We start from the raw sequence: 21,565 nt of genomic DNA, 5'->3' as shown, positions 1-21,565 counted from the left end.
CGAGCGCCGAGCGCAGGGAAGCCTCGGGTTTTCCGCGGATTGTTAGGGATGGCGGAAGGTATTAGCCCCAGCCGATTTCCCCGGCACTGGCCGCCAGGTGGGCGTCATAAAGGCCGCAGTGGCCCCGCCGGGAAAAGGCGGGAGATTTTCTTCCGTGTTCTGAAAGAAGTCCCCTTGGCGGCCGGCCCGGGCTTGGGGTGGTCTCCGCGGGGGAGGAAGTTCCCGGGCCCGGTGGCCTGCGTCACAGCGGGCTGGGACGGCGGAGCCGACCGGTGGGCGGCGCGGCGACCCCGGGGCCGGGCGCTGGGGGGCGCTGGCTGCCGCTGGCCCGGCTGCTTGCAGGGCGGCGCTGGAGGCGGCTCCATCCGCGGCCGGGGAGGCGGAGGGGCGGAGGGCTGCGAGGCTGGGGCGTTAGCTGCGTCCCGGCTCGGAGCCCGCGAAGAGGACTAGGAGGAAGGCGCCTCCGTGGCCGCAGCCGCAGTGCTCCGAGCGCGACGAGCCATGAGCAGCGGCCCCGCGAGCGACCCCGCTGTCGCTGGCCGCCGCTGAGCCCGGCCGGGGGACGGCTCGCCGCTCCCCAGCACCCTTTGCAGACGGCACCCTCTCGCCTAGAGGTAAGGGCGGGGACCGCCGAGGGATGGGATGGAGAGGGACGGCCCGCCGAGGACCGGCGGCTCAGTCCGCTAGGTGCGCTGGGGCCACGACTCGCCCCGCCTCGCTCGCGTCCCTGCCTTTCCCCGGCTCTCGGGAGGGCAGACTGTAGTCTCCTGCCCAGCGTGTGGTCCCTGGAGCCATACGCTGCTGGGGCTCGGGGACCCGCCAACCCCTTCCCCACCCTTCCCCACGCCAGCCCCAGCGTCGGGCGAGAGACCCCAGCCTGGCGCCAAGCGCAGCGCGGCAGGTTCTGCGGACTTGGGGGGATGGGGCCAGGGGACCAGGAGAAAACGGGGCCACGCTGGGAGCGATCGTCGTTCTACCTTAAAAACTCCTGAGACCCCAGGGCCTGCCCCTTCTGGTCTGCTCTTCCCTTGCCGCCCCCGAACCCTGAAGTTAGCACTTTCGGAGAGAGAGAGGAATTAGAAGGTCTCCGAAGGGAACGAGAGCGTGATGTCTGCTCCCCAGCAGGACCCTAGGGGAGAGAGGGTTTCGCCGGATCGCGCGGGCCCCAGAAGCCAGGTGTCTAGGCCGGCGGTCGAGGCCAGGACCGCTGCCTTCGACCCAAACCCAGGCTCGCCGGTCTTGCCCTTTCCAGCTGGTTCTCAACGACGAGATGGTGAGGGATGGAGTTAGCAACTCAGCAACCTTAGGATGTGCTCTGTAGACCCTAATTCCTTCTTCTCTCCCTCCGCCAGTTCTTCCCTCCCCCACCCACGCCTGCCGGGGTACATCAGATTCCAGTCCCTTCAAAACCTCGCTCTGTACCTAGCTTTGAATGCCACGGACACCTAGCCCACATCCCAGGACGGATATTTCAGAGGGTTAGGGCCAAACTTCACTTTCGAATTCTTTTTAAGCATTTTAAACTCCCAGCAAACCAGTTAGGAAACACTTTCAAGTCCCCATCCACCTTAAAGTAAAAAGTAAGACCCGATCAACCTGTGTGGGAGTGCCGGTGTTGGGCAGAGGGAGACTTGAATGACTATTTCATGCAGCCTTATGGGGGAGGAATAGGTAAAGGAAATGGCAGCCCTATTTTAGTCACACGCTTCTTACAAGCCATCGATAGTGTAAGAAATGTAGCCTTAACCAACGGTCACATTTCCGGACAGGTATGTAGTGGTTTCCTAAGGCATACCTGAGGTTTCTTCATGGACAAGTCATTAAAATGCCATCCAGATGAGAGATGAGGACAAGTGGTCTTAACCCTCTCGGCACAATACTGCAGAATCGTCAGAGCCAATCAGCTTTATGTGTTTTTCTCTCTATTTTTTAATGATTTATGTAAGCCCCAAAGGTAAGCCGAACTTCCCAAAATTTGCTCAGATTCATAAACCATGTGTTGGGTGTGTGGACATAGATAACAGATTAGATGTATACAACTCTTATCTGTGATATTTGCATTTCTTGTGACTTGCTTAAATAGGGAAGACCCTGGAAGTGACCCTGATTTGCTTTACTTTCGAGTGATTATATACTCTTTAGGTCAGTGTGTTTGCTTTTGAGGGAGAGGTGGGAAGCAGCTTTGCAAGGATGGATGTTTTTCATGGTTCACATAATAGACTGACCACAGATAAGGCCCACTAACCCAACAACCATATCAGAGATAGCACCCATGTTTAACAACTTTATTATTAATAAAATTATCAAAGCCTTTGTTAATGGTACTAATCTCTTATTTCTCAGATTGACTAGGCACTTACCTAATGAAGTGTGTGTTTAGAAGGGAATGCTTTTAGTAAAAGTAAAAAGTATGAGGAACTGTAAGAGAAAAGAATGAATAGTTTTCCACTTATAGGAAGTTTATCTTTTAAAAAACTACAAAGTTAGCAATATTTTTAACTTCTAAGGTATCTAATTTTTACCAAATTTTTAATGATTCTTAATAGTCTGTAGTATTTTTAAGTTGTAGTCACCAATGACTTTATAATAAAGCCCAAGTTTAAAAAGAAATAGAGTGGAAACACACACTTATTTTGCCAAGTGTTGTGTTAATAATTTAATATGGAGCACCACTATAATACGGTCTAGTTGCTGTAGGTGTCTGACACATTATCTCAGAATCTGACAACAAACCCTTAAGGTAGATGGCCATTCACATTTCACAGAAGAAAAAGGCTCAGAGTTTGTGACTTACCCAAGACTCTACAGCTAAGTTAATGCTTGAACGAAGCCAAGCCTCTAGTATATTTTTTAAAAGTTTTATTGGGGTATAATTGATTTACAATGTTGTGTTAGTTTCAGGTGTACAGCAAAGTAAATCTGTTATACGAATACGTATATCCAAAGCCTCTAGTCTTAATGATTTACTTTTTTATCCAAAGCTGCCTCTTTTTCTTTTTCCTACATAAATTTTTGTTAACTTACCATAATGACTGTATGAGGAAATGGAGATCAAGGAAGTTTAAGTCACCTGTCCAGGGTTTTCCATGTAACTTGTATACAGCAGAATTCGAATTTGGAATCAGGGCCATCTGTTTCCCAAATCCCTGTTCTTGCCACTGATTTCTATTAAATGACTGATTTAGAGCTTAACCTAATGAACATTTCACTCCTGCTCATCAGCTCTTCTCATCCACAGATAATGATGGCCTCATGGGCTGCAACACACTCCCAAAGACTTTATACTCAGTCCCTGGAGTGCTGGCTATATCTCTAGCCCCAGAACACTCATGAAAGCATATTGCAACCAATATGTGAGGTGACATCACTATGCACCTCGAATTCGCTTAATTTCTCTTAAAATGTAAATCATTCTAGACTGGCATAGGTTAAAGGGCATGGCCTCAAGATAGGAAAAGCTGATACAAATTCTGGCGCTATTGCACAATACAAGTGCCAACTAACTCACATTATTGAGCTTCTCTGAGCCCCATATTCTTTGTGTGTAATGGGGTTATTAATAAAGCCTACCTAGCTGGGTCACTGTGTAGATTAAATGTAACAGTATCTGTGAAGGACAGCTCCTGTCCACCTAGTAGATGCTTAGTAAATAGTAGGGGTTACTGTATTCTAGCATGGATCGAAATTTCTGCTTTATTTTGCATTTGTGTATTTTATGTGCATATAGCGATTAGTCGATGTGGTCAGTGATTCACTCTTTTGTATAAAGACCTTATCTGGTTTTTAGCATCTTTAACTTTTGTGTCATATCCTTTTTTTTTTTTAATTTTTTTAAATTTATTTATTTATTTTATATTTATTTTTGGCTGTGTTGGGTCTTCGTTTCTGTGCGAGGGCTTTCTCCATTTGCGGCGAGCGGGGGCCACTCCTCATCGCGGTGCGCGGGCCTCTCTCTCACTATCGTGGCCTCTCTTGTTGCGGAGCACAGGCTCCAGATGCGCAGGCTCAGTAGTTGTGGCGCACGGGCCCAGCCGCTCCGCGGCATATGGGATCCTCCCGGACCAGGGCTCGAACCCGTGTCCCCCGCATTAGCAGGCGGACTCTCAACCACTGCGCCACCAGGGAAGCCCCCATATCCTTTTTTTGTAATCTTGACTTATAAACATTTACTCACCTTATGTAGTTTTTCCTTTGCTCACTCTGCACATTTTTTAGAACATTACTAGCCATATTTCAATGGGATGGAATTTGTATTTTTTGGCAAATGCACTATCCTGTTTTCTGCCTCTCCTGTGTGGCCTTGAACATCTAGAACATTAATATACTCCCATTTGCTCCCAGCGCTGGCACAGAAGGGCAAGAGGGTAATCTCAGAGCTTTTCTTAAAGTAGATAGTTTGGCAGGTATATTGAAAATTTCCTAAACATATTAAAAGATAGAGAATAACTGAACTCATTTCCAATATCAGGCATGAAACAAAAAATAACTTGGGCTCTTTACTTAGAACTGTAACACACTGTCATAAGTTCTGGGAGTGAATTTAGGATCCCTTTCTAGCGTTGGATGGGTGTCGTTTTAAAATATTCTATAGTCTGTGAGTGGCAGTTGGTAGAGACATGGTAATATTTAGAAAATGAACAGAGTTAAAAAAAGAAAAGAGGAAATCGGCGAAATTCAAAAAACAATTTTAAGAAAAATGCTGTAAAGCTTAGAGAAACAACTGAAAGTGTTCCAGATGACTGAAGTATTTGGGGTCAAAGGCATCCAGGAGAACTATATGTTCTTTAAAGAACCCTTCTAAGAACTCAGAAGAACCCAAGCTCTGCCCTTACTGGAGAGGGGTCCGTCGGAAGAGCAAGGAAGAAAATTAGTTTGGCTAAACCCAAACACTGCCCGAGGGCTGGAAGCACAAGAGAGAATAAGGAAGCTCTTAGGGAAGCATTTCTCAATCTTTAGTTCATTACTACCCTCCCTCCAGAGTTTTTTTTTAGATACATTGTAATGCCACAGATACACTGGTATACCCATTTATGTACTGTGGCCTGTTGGCAGGCTACAAACCTGAAGATTCGTTTACCCTGCCCCACAGACCCAATTTTTGACAGGGACAGGATTGCCCCCCTGTTGAGAACACATGGTAGAGCATGATTCTGGATTATGTTTGAAAACCATAAAAGAGCCATATGGAACTAAAAGACATGAAGAATAGTATATACATATACATTTTTTTTCCTTTATAAAGAGGTATACTTTATTGGCTCTCAAGCTGAAATATGTTTGTAAAAATATGTCTTCCAATTGTCCCAGTTTCATCTTGGCAAAATTATTAAATTCATTAAGTTATCTTCCAAAACCACCTCTACCTGTGTTGTTTTGTTTCTGGGTGGGAAGCCCTCCCCAAACTTTAAATACTCAGCATCTTTTATTTACTTACTTCTATTATGCCGGGAAGGCTCTGATACTAAACATTCATTCTTGTGACTGGTCAATTACACATGAGTATAAATTAGTTTGTATTTATTAGAGCATTTGCATTTTACAGTAGTTATTTATTATTATGAAATACTATGTTCTCTATCTAAGAGATTTTAACTCATAACAATTAGCTATTTGGGGGTAGGGGTGGGGCTTCTGAAGTCACTCAGCTTTTTCATGTTCAGTTCCTTGCTTTGGGTCCCTGGGGAGCATGAGCCTGGGCTTTTGTTGTGGAACCTCAGAACTGTTAGGGTTAGAGGAGCTTGGCTTCTTTCAACATTTGGAGGCTCTCAGCCTTTGCATGCTCCTTCCCCGACAACAGCTGATCCTCTTCTTCAGCTTCTATTTTAACCATATTGTTCTTTTCCCTCTCCTTTCCCCTCAAACCTCCAGAAACATCCTTGTTTTTCAACCTCTTTTCTCTGTTTGATTTTTGGAGCTGCACTGAAAGTCCCACGGGGGCAGAGGCCATATAGGCCATTTCTGTCTTGCTCACTTCTGTATCCACAGCACCTGTACAGTGCCTGGGACAGAGCTGCTCAAGAAACAGTTGTGGAATAAATATTTAACAGTACATTTTACAGTAAAGTTTCTAACATCTTAGAGTGTATCCATTTCCCTTTCTATTATTTTAAATTCTAGAAATGAAATTTGAGAGTGTAATTAGAAGTTATTCTTCTCAATAGGGTCATGAAATATGTATACAGAAATATTTCTATATGTAATTGGAAATTTGGAGTACTATATAAAATATGAAGTCAGAACATCAAAACCAATCCTAGATAAAAGTCACTAAATAAGCTAAATAGATGAAAGCTTTTGGGTCCTGTGTTCTCCCTGTATATATGAAGAACTTGTCAAATCAATAAAAATTACTAACTACTCTTCCTCATATACCTTAGAGATTTATAAAAATTAGAAACAGGTTCAAATATCTTTTTTTTTAAATGGGAAAGATATAACCTATAAATCCAACTCCTGGAAAAATACAATAGGGGATTTTTTAGCTAATAACACCTTGATTTTTAAAAATAACTATGAGGATAGCTTCGCTAGGAAAAACCAGCAAGCTAATTTGTATTATCGCCCTTGAAATTAGCAAGGTCCAGGATAATGTTCTTAAAGTCAGCAAAGTTAGGGAATACTGTACAGAAATTAGCAAGGTCCAGGATAATGTTCTTAAAGTCAGCAAAGTTAGGAAATACTGTACAGCATACAAAAAACCTTTCTAGTTAATGCACAGCTATGTGGATCCCTGTAACCAGAAAATGGTTAAAGTTGAGGAGGTAGCAGCTGGAGGTGTGTCTAGGGTTTGGATGTGTGTTGAGTGTTTAAGCATTTTATCTAAGGATCTGGATAACATAACGTGTTATATTTCTGTGAGTGGCTCCACAGTGGATAGAGAAGTACAGTGTTGAAGGAAAGACTGGAAATGAGCTTGGCAAAATAAAATAAAAATGAAAGGAAACAGTCAAAACTGAGCAGTGAAATTCATTTAAAGAAAGTATAGAATTGTAACTTGAAGAAAACTAAATAAACCAACCATACAAATATACTAGATTTTTGTTTGTTTTGTTATGTTCATTTTTGTATCACCAGTATTTAGAACAGTATATGTTAGCAAAGGACCAGTAAATATTTGTTGAATGACTACATGAATGAAATGCAAGATGGAGAAAGACTAGCTACGTGCCATTAGGGCAAAAGTAAAATTAATCCTAAGGAGATGGTGATAGATAACTGTACGACTGAATAGACTGTTAGAAAACACTTTTTGGACAAATCATTTATGACTATGTGTTAAAGTTTTACTTTAGTCTTACATATAAGAGAAAAGATTTCTGGTAGGTCAGTTTTAAAATTCATCCTGACTAGGGACATTTTATAAGCATATGACTGGTTAGGTATCATTGTTAGGTTAGATTAAAAAAATGTGGGTTCAAGGTCATTAGACTCTTGCCTAACAGTTGACAGTTAACTGATTACCTCTTTAGCTGGTTTCCAAGGACAAGTCTTATCCCCATTCAAGATCATGCAGGAGGCTAGCCAGTGCAATAAGGATGAAAAAAACTAAAGACATAAAGATTGGAAAGGAAGAAGTAAAAGTATCTCTCCTTACAGACTTTGTGTTTGAAATCAGGATTCCATATCCCAAGGAATCTACAAAGCAACAAATAAAGATAAATGCCCCACTAATCTCTAACGGACATGTGGGTATTTAAAATTTACAAACAAAATCTTTGAAGTAAATCTGTTGACAGTGACTGTTTCAGTCAGCCCTTGTACCTGAACTTGAAGATGATTTTACTTATCCTGAAAGGGTATCTGATAACATAATCACATCACTAACATTTTATCTAACTTTTTTTTTACTTGACAGCTTTCCCCTAATGTACTTCAATAAGCAGAACAGCCTACTGTTGACCTAATTAAGGAATTTAAGGAGCAAATCAATTACAACAAATTATTTCCAGCATCTTTTTTACTTATGAGTGCCACATCCTGGATTATAGGAGAGGGAGCACACCTTTGGTGCTCCCTAGAGGCTGTCTAGTGTGTCTCAAACATGTTTTGAATATTAAAAAACTGCTCCTTTTTCTATTGCTCCAAATTTGAAACAATCTCAAAGCAACATTTTAAAATGTTGCCAGATAAGAATGTAGATGCCCAATGATAAAAGAAGGCCATATTGATGGCTGGCTTATTAACTACAACTAAGAAAGTGTTTAAGAAATCTCAGAATTTTAATTTCTCTAGAGGCCAGGAATCTCTTTATTATTCCGCTTGTTTGTTTTCAGTTATTTATAATTTTGAATTATCAAAAATCAGCACAAAAGCAGGAAAGCTAATTGCCCCTTCTGAAAGAACACATTTGGTTTGGGTGAGTGAAAAAATATCTTTTAGCAACTAGGTAGACTATATGGTAAGTAAATAATTTTACAGCTTCATATTGAGAAATTTTTTTTCCTCAGTTACCAGTTACCTATTCTATTAAGCTAATTAAAAATAATTTTATCTCAATATGTGTTATTTATCATATAAATCACATAAACTAAAAACATGGTGGATGACAGCATTTAATGTGTTATGCTTTGGTTTTTAAGATAAAATTAATTTTATAAAGCATGTTATATAAGACAATTATCGTATTATTATTTAAATGTTATGAATAACAAATTATATTTATGTATAGATATGATACATAGGTTAAAACCATCATATGATAGTATTTGCCAAAGGTTATTCATTATCTAATTATAATATTAGTCCCAGGTCTTAATATTAATTATGTTTAATTACAATTTACATTGCCACTTAAAAATGATATAATCACAGTTCATATTAAAAATGTATCTGGGAAATATGACATTCCATGGTTTCATATTACTGCAGGAGTATAACAAACATTAAATAAATTGGCACTAGTTATAATTCAGTGTTGTTGAACATATCTACAAAGACTTAAATCTTTAGTGTAAATAATGATCTAGGGAGCAGTCTCTTAGAACTATCTGAGATGCTGTGTCCTCAGTTTTATCTGCCAAATAAAACATAATTCAACAACAACAAAATGATCTGACCTATGAGACAAATATCAAGAAGTTAGTAACTTGCAATTAAATAGGCATCCTATCAGAGGACAGATCAGTCATGCATGAACTAAAATACATTTTAACAGCTTTATTGAGGTATAACCTACCTTCTATAAAATTTATTTGTTTAAAGTATACAATTCAGTGGTTTTTAGAATAATTACAGAATTGTACAACCATTACCGTAATCTATCTTAGGACATTCTCATCACCCCCCAAAAAAGCCTGTAAGCATTAGCTATTACTCCCCACCATACCCCCACTTCTTCTCCCAAGCTCTAGGCAGCCCCTAATCTATCCTCTGTCTCTATGGATTACCTATTCTGGACATTTCATGTAGATGGTATCACATAATATGTAGTCTTTTGTGACTGGCTTCTTTTACTTAGCATATATTTAAGATTCATCCGAGTTGTAGCATGTATCATTACACCATCACTTTGAGTTGCCAAATAATATTCCATTATATGGGTATACTGTATTTTCTTTTTCCATTCATCAATTGATAGACATTCAGGTTGTTTCTACTTTGGAGTTATGAGGAGTAATGCTTCTGTGAACATTCATATACAAGGTTTTGTGTGGGCATTTGTTTTCATTTCTCTTGGATAGATATGTGCAGAAGTGGAATTGCTGGGTCATATGGTGTCTCTGTGTTTAACATTTTGATATAAATGAAGTATAATTTTTTCATCATCTCCCAAACTAGAATAAAATCAGGGCTAAGACATTTAACTGTCTTTTAAATGAAATTTAACAAAATAGTTTAACTTGTCCCAGTACTCATTGTAAGGAATATTAATTGAACTTTGAATTTTATATAATTCAGTCATAGTTTGTGAAGTACTGTTAAAGTACTACTGAATCTCTTTGAATTAAAAGTTCTGATTGAGAAATATAGAAAGAGCTACTGAAGGCTGACCAGAAAACTATTTGCATATTTTTTTAGTTCCTTATCATTAGTGACCTGGATACCACCACTACCTCCAAACTTCCCTTTTGTGCATTTTTCTTCTTTTTGTTGTGGGACAGTGGTGAATATTTTTCATATTCTCTTATTCTAGATATACATGTTTATTATCTCCTGCTTGGAATATGTGAATTCATTCCTTTGAGTCTTTACAGTCTTGTTAATTTCCCTCTGGAAAGAGGTAAAGGCACTTTTAAAAGTAAAACACCTTTCATTGGCTAACATTCTTTCAGGCACTACTCTTTTGCCCAGGATGGTGATAGAGGGACTATCTTTTTAAACTGTAGATTCTATCTGTTTTGGTCTATTAGAACTACTCTTTTAATTCACTATCAGACCTAGGAGAAATTTCCCTTAACTCTTTCCTACACACTCTTATGAAATCACCCAGGCAGATTTCCCCTTCTCCCTTCATTTCAAAGTGAATCTATTTGTTAAGGAGGTGTTTTCCTAGCACACACAGGACAAACTTCTGTGACCACTTAACTTTCATTCTTAGAGGTATTCGAAGCAAGGAAGAAGCTATACGTCTAGTAGGTGCCCGAAGAAATCACTGACCACAAAAAAACAGAGCACTATAAATAACCACTTACAGAAACAGGCAAATATACAGAAAACCTCTGAACCAATTCCTACGTACATTTTTAAGTTAGACAAATGCAAATACAAGTGCAAGTATATACACAAACCTACTATAAGCAAAACACAATAAGACTTCTGTGAATGTTGTCAAGGGGTAATTTTCGAAAAGTTAAACATGACTCAAATATAGAACGAACATGTCAAAGATTTATTCAACTCCTTAATGAAGGAGCTGGCAAGATGGCAAAGCGTTTGGTTTAAAGAGCATTCCAGGAACTATTTTAAAAAGGAATGTTAGGGCTTCCCTGGTGGCGCAGTGGTTGAGAGTCCGCCTGCCGATTCAGGGGACACGGGTTCATGCCCCGGTCCGGGAAGGTCCCACATGCCGTGGAGCGGCTGGGCCCGTGAGCCATGGCCGCTGAGCCTGCGCGTCCGGAGCCTGTGCTCCTCAGCGGGAGAGGCCACGGCAGTGAGAGGCCTGCGTACCGCAAAAAACAAACAAACAAAAAAAAAAGGAATGTTAGAATAACATTGCTAGGTTAGATACAAAACTAGGTAACATCCTTCAGGGCAATAAAAAACATATGTTTTCTTTTCTACTGAACAAAAATCTGCAAGTCTGGAATGTAATGAGTAGTAATTAGCAAGTCAAAAAAAAAAAGTATTTCCCTAAATTATCCTTGCGTAGGCCAGTTAAACAGTTCTTCAAGATAATAATAAAAGGATATTCTGCCCTCCCTTTGCCTCACTTCCAAGTTTTAGATACCTTTTTCGCTAAAAATGCATAGTTGCTCATCCTAAACTTACTTTATAAGGGCTTTTGTTTTTCTTAGTATAATAACAGACATTTGGCCATTGAATGAGTCAAATTCAAAACACTGGCCATGGAAGTTCTCAAATTTAAAATATGGGTTGGAAACTCTGGGTTCTACCCTTGACTTCCCTTCTTGGGAGTTCTTTATTTCATTCAGGTATCAAAATACCTCTCTGATCTCATCCTGGGGAGGAGTTCTGCTTTAACTCCAACCCCAAGTTTAACCAATTCTTATGGCCCAGCCTACTCTCCAAGCTCTCAACTTAGATAGTAAATCACCATAAGCCCAGTAGAACAGGAGTGCTTTCAGATAGCCACTAGACTTTGACATTCAAGGGCTCAAATTGCCGTAGATCAGCAAAATATCCCAGGCTCAGGAAGAGAAGCAAAGGATCTCAATAGCGTACATGCCATGAAGTTCCTTGATCCAGCGGCTGCTCTTTTGAGATGAGCAAATATCCATGGGACCTCCAAGAACCATTACAACAGAAATCGGCAAACTGTGGCCTGCATAGTTTGGGTCTGCAACCTGTTTTTCTATGGCCCACTTGCTGAGATTGGTTTTTACATTTTTGAAGGGTTGTTTAAAAAATTTAAAGAATATGCAACATAGACCAGATGTGACCTATAAGGCCTAAATATTTACTGTCTCTCCTTATATAGAATAAGTTTATTGATCCCTGCATTTGAAAAACAAAAAACAAAAAACTTTGTACTTAGCATGTATCAAAGAGTCACAATAGATTTCCTGTTTTAAAAAAAAAAAAAAGCTCTCTAGTAGGCTAATTCAAAGATTTGCACTTGGTAGGGACATTTTATAGGAAAAGAAAATGGTTAGAAAAGTGTTAGATTCAACATCAAAATAAAATAATATTTGGATAAAGGCTACTAAACTCTTGGTTGACAGTTTATCAACTGCTTGGGTGGTAACTAAATTCCCAGAATTTCTTAATGTCATTAAAGTTCATGAGAATCAATTAATTAAGCATTGTATCAGGAACATTAATTTCTGGAAGGAGGTTGCAAGTTCTATTACACAAACAGATTTGGAAATTTGTTTTTTATAAGGCAACGTATTAGTATGTATTAAAAGCATACAGTACGTTATAATAAAAGAAAAGTAGATTTGGGTTCTTTTGATGTCACACTATTACACTTTAATTTACGACTACACAAATAAATAGGAAGATGAAAAACTTGGAAAAGAGTCAAAAGACCATGACAAAGAGGGTTACAGCATTGAAAAACTGAATCTATGTGGAATAAATGAAAGGAACCGGGATATTTCAGCTAAGACAAGGAAGACAAGCAAAAATTGAATTACTTTCAGTGATGTGAAGGGATCTCCAATGGAATCTAGAGTGATTGTATATATCTTCTGAAAGGAGATAGAAGTTTAACTTACAGCATATGAATTTTTTTTTTTTAGATTCTATATATATGTTTTAGCATATGGTATTTGTTTTCCTCTTTCTGACTTACATCACTCTGTATGACAGACTCTAGGTCCATCCACCTCACTACAAATAGCTCAATTTAATTTCTTTTTATGACTGAGTAATATTCCATTGTATATATGTGCCACATCTTCATTATCCATTCATCTGTCAGTGGACACTTAAGTTGCTTCCATATCCTGGCTATTGTAAATAGAGCTGCAATGAACATTTTGGTACATGACTCTTTTTGAATTATGGTTTTCTCGGGGTATATGCCCAGTAGTGGGATTGCTGGGTCGTATGGTAGTTCTATTTTTAGTTTTTTAAGGAGCCTCCATACTGTTCTCCATAGTGGCTGTTATCAATTTACATTCCCACCAACAGTGCAAGAGGGTTCCCTTTTCTCCACACCCTCTCCAGCATTTATTGTTTGTAGATTTTTTGATGATGGCAGTTCTGTGTTAGGTGATACCTCATAGTTTTGATTTGCGTTTCTCTAATGATTAGTGATGTTGAGCATCATTTCATGTGTTTCTTGGCAATCTGTATATCTTTGGAGAAATGTCTATTAAGGTCTTCTGCCCATTTTTGGATTGGGTTGTTTGTTTCTTTGATATTGAGTAGCATGAGCTGCTTGTAAATTTTGGAGGTTAATCCTTTGTCAGTTGCTTCATTTGCAAATATTTTCTCCCATTCTGAGGGTTGTCTTTTCATCTTGGTTATGGTTTCCTTTGCTCTGCAAACTTTTAAGTTTCATTAGGTCCCATTTGTTTATTTTTGTTTTTATTTCCATTTCTCTGGGGGGGGTCAAAAAGGATCTTGCTGTGATTTATGTCATAGGGTGTTCTGACTATGTTTTCCTCTAAGAGTTTGATAGTGTCTGGCCTTACATTTAGGTCTTTAATCCATTTTGAGTTTATTTTTGTGTATGGTGTTAGGGAGCGTTCTAATTTCATTCTTTTACATGTAGCTGTCCAGTTTTCCCAGCACCACTTACTGAAGAGGCTGTCTTTTCTCCATTGTATATTCTTGTCTCCTTTATCAAAAATAAGGTGACCATATATGCGTGGGTTAATCTCTGGGCTTTCTATCCTGTTCCATTGATCTATATTTCTGTTTTTGTGCCAGTACCATACTGTCTTGATTACTGTAGCTTTGTAGTATAGTCTGAAGTCCAGGAGCCTGATTCCTCCAGCTCCGTTTTTCTTTCTCAAGATTGCTTTGGCTATTTGGGGTCTTCTGTGTTTCCATATGAATTTTGAAATTTTTTGTTCTAGTTCTGTGAAAAATGCCAGTGGTAGTTTGATAGGGATTGCATGGAATCTGTAGATTGCTTTGGGTAGTATAGTCATTTTCACAATGTTGATTCTTCCAATCCAAGAACGTGGTATATCTCTCCATCTGTTTGTGTCGTCTTTAATTTCTTTCATCAGGGTCTTATAGTTTTCTGTATACAGGTAGTTTGTCTCCTTAGGTAGCTTTATTCCTAGGTATTTTATTCTTTTTGTTGCAGTGGTAAATGGGAGTGTTTCCTTAATTTCTCTTTCAGATTCTTCATCATTAATGTATAGGAATGCAAGAGATTTCTGTGCATTAATTTTGTATCCTGCTACTTTACCAAATTCGTTGATTAGCTCTAGTAGTTTGCTGGTAGCATCTTTAGGATTCTCTATGTATAGTATCATGTCATCTGCAAACAGTGACAGCTTTACTTCTTCTTTTCTGACTTGGATTCCTTTTATTTCCTTTTCTTCTCTGATTGCTGTGGCTAAAACTTCCAAAACCATGTTGAATAATAGTGGTGACAGTGAACAACCTTGTCTTATTCCTGATCTTAGAGGAAATGGTTTCAGTTTTTCACCATTGAGGACGATGTTGGCTGTGGGTTTGTCATATATGTCCTTTATTATGTTGAGGTAAGTTCCCTCTATGCCTACTTTCTGGAGGGTTTTTATCATAAATGTGTGTTGAACTTTGTCGAAAGCTTTTTCTGCATCTATTCAGATAATCATATGGTTTTCCTCCTTCAGTTTGTTAAGATGGTTTATCACGTTGATTGATTTGCGTATATTGAAGAATCCTTGCATCCCTGGGATAAACCCCACTTGATCATGGTATATGATCCTTTTAATGTGCTGTTGGTTTCTGTTTGCTAGTAATTTGTTAGGGATTTTTACATCTATGTTCATCAGTGATATTGGCCTGTAGTTTTCTTTCTTTGTGACATCTTTGTCTGGTTTTGATATCAGGGTGATCGTGGCCTTGTAGAATGAGTTTGGGAGTGTTCCTCCCTCTGCTATATTTTGGAAGAGTTTGAGAAGGATAGGTGTTAGCTCTTCTCTAAATGTTTGATAGAATTCACCTGTGAAGCCATCTGGTCCTGTGCTTTTGTTTGTTGGAAGATTTTGAATCACAGTTTCAATTTCAGTGCCTGTGATTGGTCTGTTTATATTTTCTATTTCTTCCTGGTTCAGTCTCACAAGGATGTGCTTTCCTAAGAATTTGTGATTTTCTGCCAGATTGTCCATTTTATTGGCATATAGTTGCTTGTAGTAATATCTCATGATCCTTTGTATTTCTGCAGTGTCAGTTTTTACTTCTCCTTTTTCATTTCTACTTCAATTGATTTGAGTCTTCTCCCTTTTTTTCTTGATGAGTCTGGCTAATGGTTTATCAATTTTGTTTATCTTCACAAAAAAACAGATTTTAGTTTTATTGATCTTTGCTATTGTTTCCTTTATTTCTTTTTCATTTATTGCTGATCTCATTTGATGATTTCTTTCCTTCTGCTAACTTTGGGTTTTATTTATTTATTTATATATTTATTTATTTATTGCGTTATGCGGGCCTCTCACTGTTGTGGCCTCTCCCGTTGCGGAGCACAGGCTCTGCATGCACAGGCTCAGCGGCCATGGCTCATGGGCCCAGCTGTTCCACGGCATGTGGGATCTTCCCAGACCAGGGCACGAACCCATGTCCCCTGCATCGGCAGGCGGACTCTCAACCACTGCGCCACCAGGGAAGCCCAACTTTGGGGGTTTTTTTGTTCTTCTTTCTCTAATTGCTTTCGGTGTAAGGTTAGGTTGTTTATTTGAATTGTTTCTTGTTTCTTGAGGTTGGAGTGTATTGCTGTAAACTTCCCTCTTAGAACTGCTTTTGCTGCAACCCATAGGTTTCGGGTCATCATGTTTTCATTGTCATTTGTTTCTCGGTATTTTTTGATTTCCTATTTAATTTCTTCAGTGATCCCTTGGTTATTTAGTAGTGTATTGCTTAGCCTCCACGTGCTTGTATTTTTTACAGATTTTTTCCTGTAATTGATATCTAGTCTCACAGCGTTGTGGTCAGAAAAGATACTTGATACGATTTCAATTTTCTTAAATTTACCAAGGCTTGATTTGTGACTCAGGATATGATCTGTCCTGGAGAATGTTCCATGAGCACTTGAGAAGAAAGTGTATTCTGTTGTTTTTGCATGGAATGTCCTATAAATATCAATTAAGTCCATCTTGTTTAATGTATCATTTAAAGCTTGTGTTTCCTTATTTATTTTCATTTTGGATGATCTATCCATTGGTGAAAGTGGGGTGTTAAAGTCCCCTACTATGATTGTGTTACTGTCGATTTCCCCATTTATGTCTTTTAGCATTTTCCTTATGTGTTGAGGTGCTCCTATGTTGGTTGCATAAATATTTACAATTGTTATATCTACTTCTTGGATTGATCCCTTAATCATTACGTAGTGTCCTTCTTTGTCTCTTGTAATAGTCTTTATTTTAAAGTCTGTTTTGTCTGATATGAGAATTGCTACTCCAGCTTTCTTCTGATTTCCATTTGCATGGAATATCTTTTTCCATCCCCTCACTTTCAGTCTGTATGTGTCCCTAGGTCTGAAATGGGTCTCTTGTAGACAGCATATATATGGGTCCTGTTTTTGTATCCATTCAGCCAGTCTGTGTCTTTTGGTGGGAGCATTTAATCCATTTACATTTAAGGTAATTATCGACATGTATGTTCCTATTTTCATTTTCTTAATTGTTTTGGGTTTGTTATTGTAGATCTTTTCCTTCTCTTGTGTTTCCTGCCTAGAGAAGTTCCTTTAGCATTTGTTGTAAAGCTGGTTTGGTGGTGCTGAATTCTCTTAGCTTTTGCTTGTCTGTAAAGGTTTTAATTTCTCCGTCAGATCTGAATGAGATCCTTGCTGGGTAATCTTGGTTGTAGGTTTTTCCCCTTCATCATTTTAAATATGTCCTGCCACTCCCTTCTGGCTTGCAGAGTTTCTGCTGAAAGGTCAGCTGTTAACCTTATGGCGATTCCCTTGTATGTTATTTGTTGTTTTTCCCTTGCTGCTTTTAATATTTTTTCTTTGTATTTAATTTTTGATAGTTTTATTAATATGTGTCTTGGCATGTTTCTCATTGGATTTATCCTGTATGGGACTCTCTGCCTTCCTGGATTTGACTGACTATTTCCTTTCCCATATTGGGGAAGTTTTCAACTATAATTTCTTCAAATATTTTCTCAGTCCCTTTCTTTTTCCCTTCTTCTTCTGGGACCCCTATAATTTGAAGGTTGGTGCGTTTAATGTTGTCCCAGAGGTCTCTAAGACTGTCCTGATTTCTTTTCATTCTTTTTTCTTTATTCTGCTCTGGAGTAGTTATTTCCACTATTTTATCTTCCAGGTCAGTTATGCGGTCTTCTGCCTCAGTTTTTCTGCTATTGATTCCTTCTAGAGAACTTTTAATTTCATTTATTGTGCTGTTCATGATTGTTTGTTTGGTCTTTAGTTCTTCTAGGTCCTTGTTAAACGTTTCTTATATTTTCTCCATTCTACTTGCAAGGTTTAGGAACATCTTTACTATCATTACTCTGAATGCTTTTTCAGGTAGACTGCCTATTTCCTCTTCATTTGTTTGGCCTGGTGGGTTTTTACCTTGCTCCTTCATCTGCTGTGTGTTTCTCTGTCCTCTCATTTTGCTTAACTTACTGTGTTTGGAGTCTCCTTTTTGCAGGCTGCAGGTTCGTAGTTCCCATTGTTTTTGGTATCTTCCCCTGGTGGTTAATGTTGGTTTAGTGGGTTGTGTAGGCTTCCTGGTGGAGGGGACTAGTGCCTGTGGTCTAGTGGATGAGTCTGGATCTTGTCTTTCTTGTGGGTAGGACCGCCTCCGGTGGTGTGTTTTGGGGTGTCTGTGACCTTATTATAATTTTAGGCAGCCTGTCTGCTAATGGGTGGGGTAGTGTTCCTGTCTTGCTAGTTGATTGGCATAGGATGTCCAACACTGTAGCTTGCTGGTCGTTGAGTGGAGCTGTGTCTTAGCGTTGAGATGGAGATCTCTGGGAGAGCTTTCACCGTTTGATATTACATGCAGCCGTGAGGTCTCCCGTGGACTAGTGTGCTGAACTCAGCTTTCCCACCTCAGCGGCACAGGCCTGACACACGGCCAGAGCACCAAGACCCTGTCAGCCACACGGCTCAGAAGAAAAGGGAGAGAAAAAGAAATAAAGAATAAAATAGTTATTAAAAAATAATTATTAAAAATAAAAATATTAAAAAGTAATTTAAAAAGAAAGAGGGAAAGAAGATAGTAACCACACCAAAAAACAAATCCACCAATGTTAACAAGCGCTAAAAACTATAGTAAAAAAAACCAAAAAACGGACAGACAGAACCCTAGGACAAATGGTAAAAGGAAAGGTCTACAGACAAAATCATAGAAAGAGGCATACACATATACACTCATAAAAAGAGAAAAAGGAAAAAAATATATATATATATTTTAAAAAAGGAGGATGAGAACAACCAAATCAATAAACAAATCTACCAATGATAATAAACTCTAAATACTAAACTAAGATAAACATAAAGCCAGGAACAACTTAGATGCAGCAAGCAAACCCCAAGTCTACAGTTGCTCCCAAAGTTCACCGCCTCAATTTTGGGATGATTTTTCGTCTATTCAGGTATTCCACAGATGCAGGGTACATGAAGTTGATGTGGAGATTTAATCCGCTGCTCCTGAGGCTGCTGGGAGAGATTTCCCTTTCTCTTCTTTGTTCACACAGCTCCTGGGGTTCAGCTTTGGATTTGGCCCCGCCCCTGCGTGTAGGTCACCTGAGGGTGTCTGTTCTTCGCTCAGACAGGACAGGGTTAAAGGAGCCGCTGATTCGGGGGCTCTGGCTCACTCAGGCCGGGGGGAGGGAGGGGCACGGATGCGGGGCGGGCCTGCGGCGGCAGAGGCCCACGTGACGTTGCACCAGCCTGAGGCGCGCCGTGCGTTCTCCCGGGGAAGTTGTCCCTGGATCACAGGACGCTGGCAGTGGCGGGCTGCACAGGCTCCCCGGAAGGGAGGTGTGGATAGTGACCTGTGCTCGCACACAGGCTTCTTGGTGGCGGCAGCAGCAGCCTAAACGTCCCATGCCCGTCTCTGGGGTCCGCGCTGATAGCCGCGGCTCGCTCCCGTCTCTGGAGCTTGTTTAAGCGGTGCTCTGAATCCCCTCTCCTCGCGCACCCCAAAGCAGTGGTCTCTTGCCTCTTCAGCAGCTCCAGAGTTTTTCCCGGACTCCCTCCCAGCTAGATGTGGTGCACTAGCCTCCTTCAGGCTGTGTTCACGCCGCCAACCCCAGTCCTCTCCCTGCGCTCCAACCGAAGCCCGAGCCTCAGCTCGCAGCCCCGCCCGCCCCGGTGGGTGAGCAGACAAGCCTCTCAGGCTGGTGAGTGCCGGTCGGCACCGATCCTCTGTGCAGGAATCTCTCCGCTTTGCCCTCTGCGCCGCTGTTGCTGCGCTCTCTTCCGTGGCTCCGAAGCTTCCCCCTCCTCCACCCGCAGTCTCCGCCCGCGAAGGGGCTTCCTAGTGTGTGGAAACCTTTCCTTCTTCACGGCTCCCTCCCACTGGTGCAGGTCCCATCGCTATGCTTTTGTCTCTGTTTATTCTTTTTTCTTTTGCCCCACCCAGGTACATGGGGAGTTTCTTGCCTTTTGGGAAGTCTGAGGTCTTTTGCCAGCGTTCAGTAGGTGTTCTGTAGGAGTTGTTACACGTGTAGATGTATTTCTGATGTATTTGTGGGGAGGAAGGTGATCTCCACATCTAACTCCTCTGCCATCTTGAAGGTCTCTCCTGCAGCATATGAATTTAAAAAGAATTTTCTGACACCAAGTCATCAGACTTTCCACAAATGTTCACAGAGCCTGGGTCTTTGTTTTCAAAATTTGAATAGAGTTGGGGCTCTCTGCCCTGCGTTGAGTATATTCTTTTCTGAAGGTCTAGCCGGATAATCCCTTGAGTTCAGCCATGTGTTTTCAGTTCAGGACCATAACTGGGTGCAAACCACCACCAGATCTGCTCTCCTTTGAGGAGATTAAAACCCAGCCACTGTCCTCGGGACATACTCTGTGACAGGTGGGGTAGGGTAAACAAATATATGTGTGGCAAAGATAAGAGGTAGCACTACCATAGAAGAATAGGGAAATATTTGCAAGTATTTAAATATCTGGAAAGAGAAACAACAAAAAATATGGCTCATAAGGCAAAGACCTGGAGGAAGGGAGGGAGCCATCCATATCTGAGGAGAGAACAGCAAATACAAAGGCATATCCCTGGCATGATGGGGCAACAGCAAGAAGGCCAATGAGGGTGGAAGGCACTGAGCGAGGAGAGAATAGTAGTTATTAGGAGAAGGTACTGTAGGCTCATGAAGTGTCTTGTCCTCCTCTACTCTGAGTGGAGCCATTAGAAGGTTTTAAGCAAATGAGGGTCATAGTATGACTTGAGTTTTAAAAGGATCACTCTGGCTGCAGTATAGAGAAGCCATTAGCCAAACTTTTTGGCCTCAGGGCCTTTGTAATCTTAAAAAATTATTGAAGACTCCCAAAGAGCTTTATGTGGGTTATATTTGTAGATATTTACCATATTAGAAATTTTAAACTGTTAAGTATTAACTTATTTTAAAATAATAAGAAAACATGTTAACACAAATAATATATTTTTTATGAAAATAACTATATTTTCCCCCAAAGAAAGACAATGACATTGTTTTAAATTTTTACATATTTCTTTAATGCCTGGCATTCAGTCTGTTCACTAACATCATGTAACCTCCAGAAAATTCCTCTGTCCATTCACCAGAGAATGTGAGTTAAAAAGGCAAATCATGTGTAGTATTCTTATGAAAATAGTTTTGACCTCACTGACTTTCTAAAAAAGGCACACTTTGAGGAAACAAATGGTAGAGACTAGACTGTAGGTGAGAAGGATGGAAGCATGGAGACTAGTTATGAACCTGTTGCAGTAAACCACATGCGACATGCTGGTGGTTGGGATGTAGCAGTATAATTAATTAGAAATGGTCAGATTCTAGATATATTTTAAAAGTTGAGCCACTAGGCTTTGCTGACAGAATAGACCTGGGTGCAAGATAAAGAGGTCAAAATTAACTCCAAAGTTTTAAACCAGAGGAACTGTAATGTAGAATATTGTGGGAATAGCAGATTTGGGGTTGAAATAAAGAACTGTGTTTTGGACTCACTAATTTTGAAATGCCTATTCAACATCTAATTGTAAATGTCAAGTCAGCAGCTGGACGTATGTCTGCATTTCAAGGGAGGGACTTTTTGTTGCCTTTACATCCCTCAGTAGTTTTAAAAGAAAGAATGCATAAAGGTGAGTTTTCTGAGTCTTTCAGTGTCTGAAATATA

General features: G+C 40.1%; 1 protein-coding gene across 1 annotated transcript in view; it reads left to right on the top strand.

The window, feature by feature from the left end:
- The first annotated feature begins 379 nt into the window (after positions 1-379).
- The window catches only part of LRRC8C (leucine rich repeat containing 8 VRAC subunit C), a 90,904-nt gene continuing 69,718 nt past the window's right edge, over positions 380-21,565 (top strand). Inside the window, exon 1 of the mRNA XM_004263004.3 lies at positions 380-614. The gene's annotated coding sequence lies outside the window, so the exon portion shown is untranslated. The remainder of the gene's footprint in view (positions 615-21,565) is intronic.

Source organism: Orcinus orca, chromosome 1 (genome assembly GCF_937001465.1).
Source record: "Orcinus orca chromosome 1, mOrcOrc1.1, whole genome shotgun sequence".
NCBI classification, from domain to species: domain Eukaryota; kingdom Metazoa; phylum Chordata; class Mammalia; order Artiodactyla; family Delphinidae; genus Orcinus; species Orcinus orca.
This window is presented reverse-complemented; position numbering and strand designations above follow the sequence as displayed.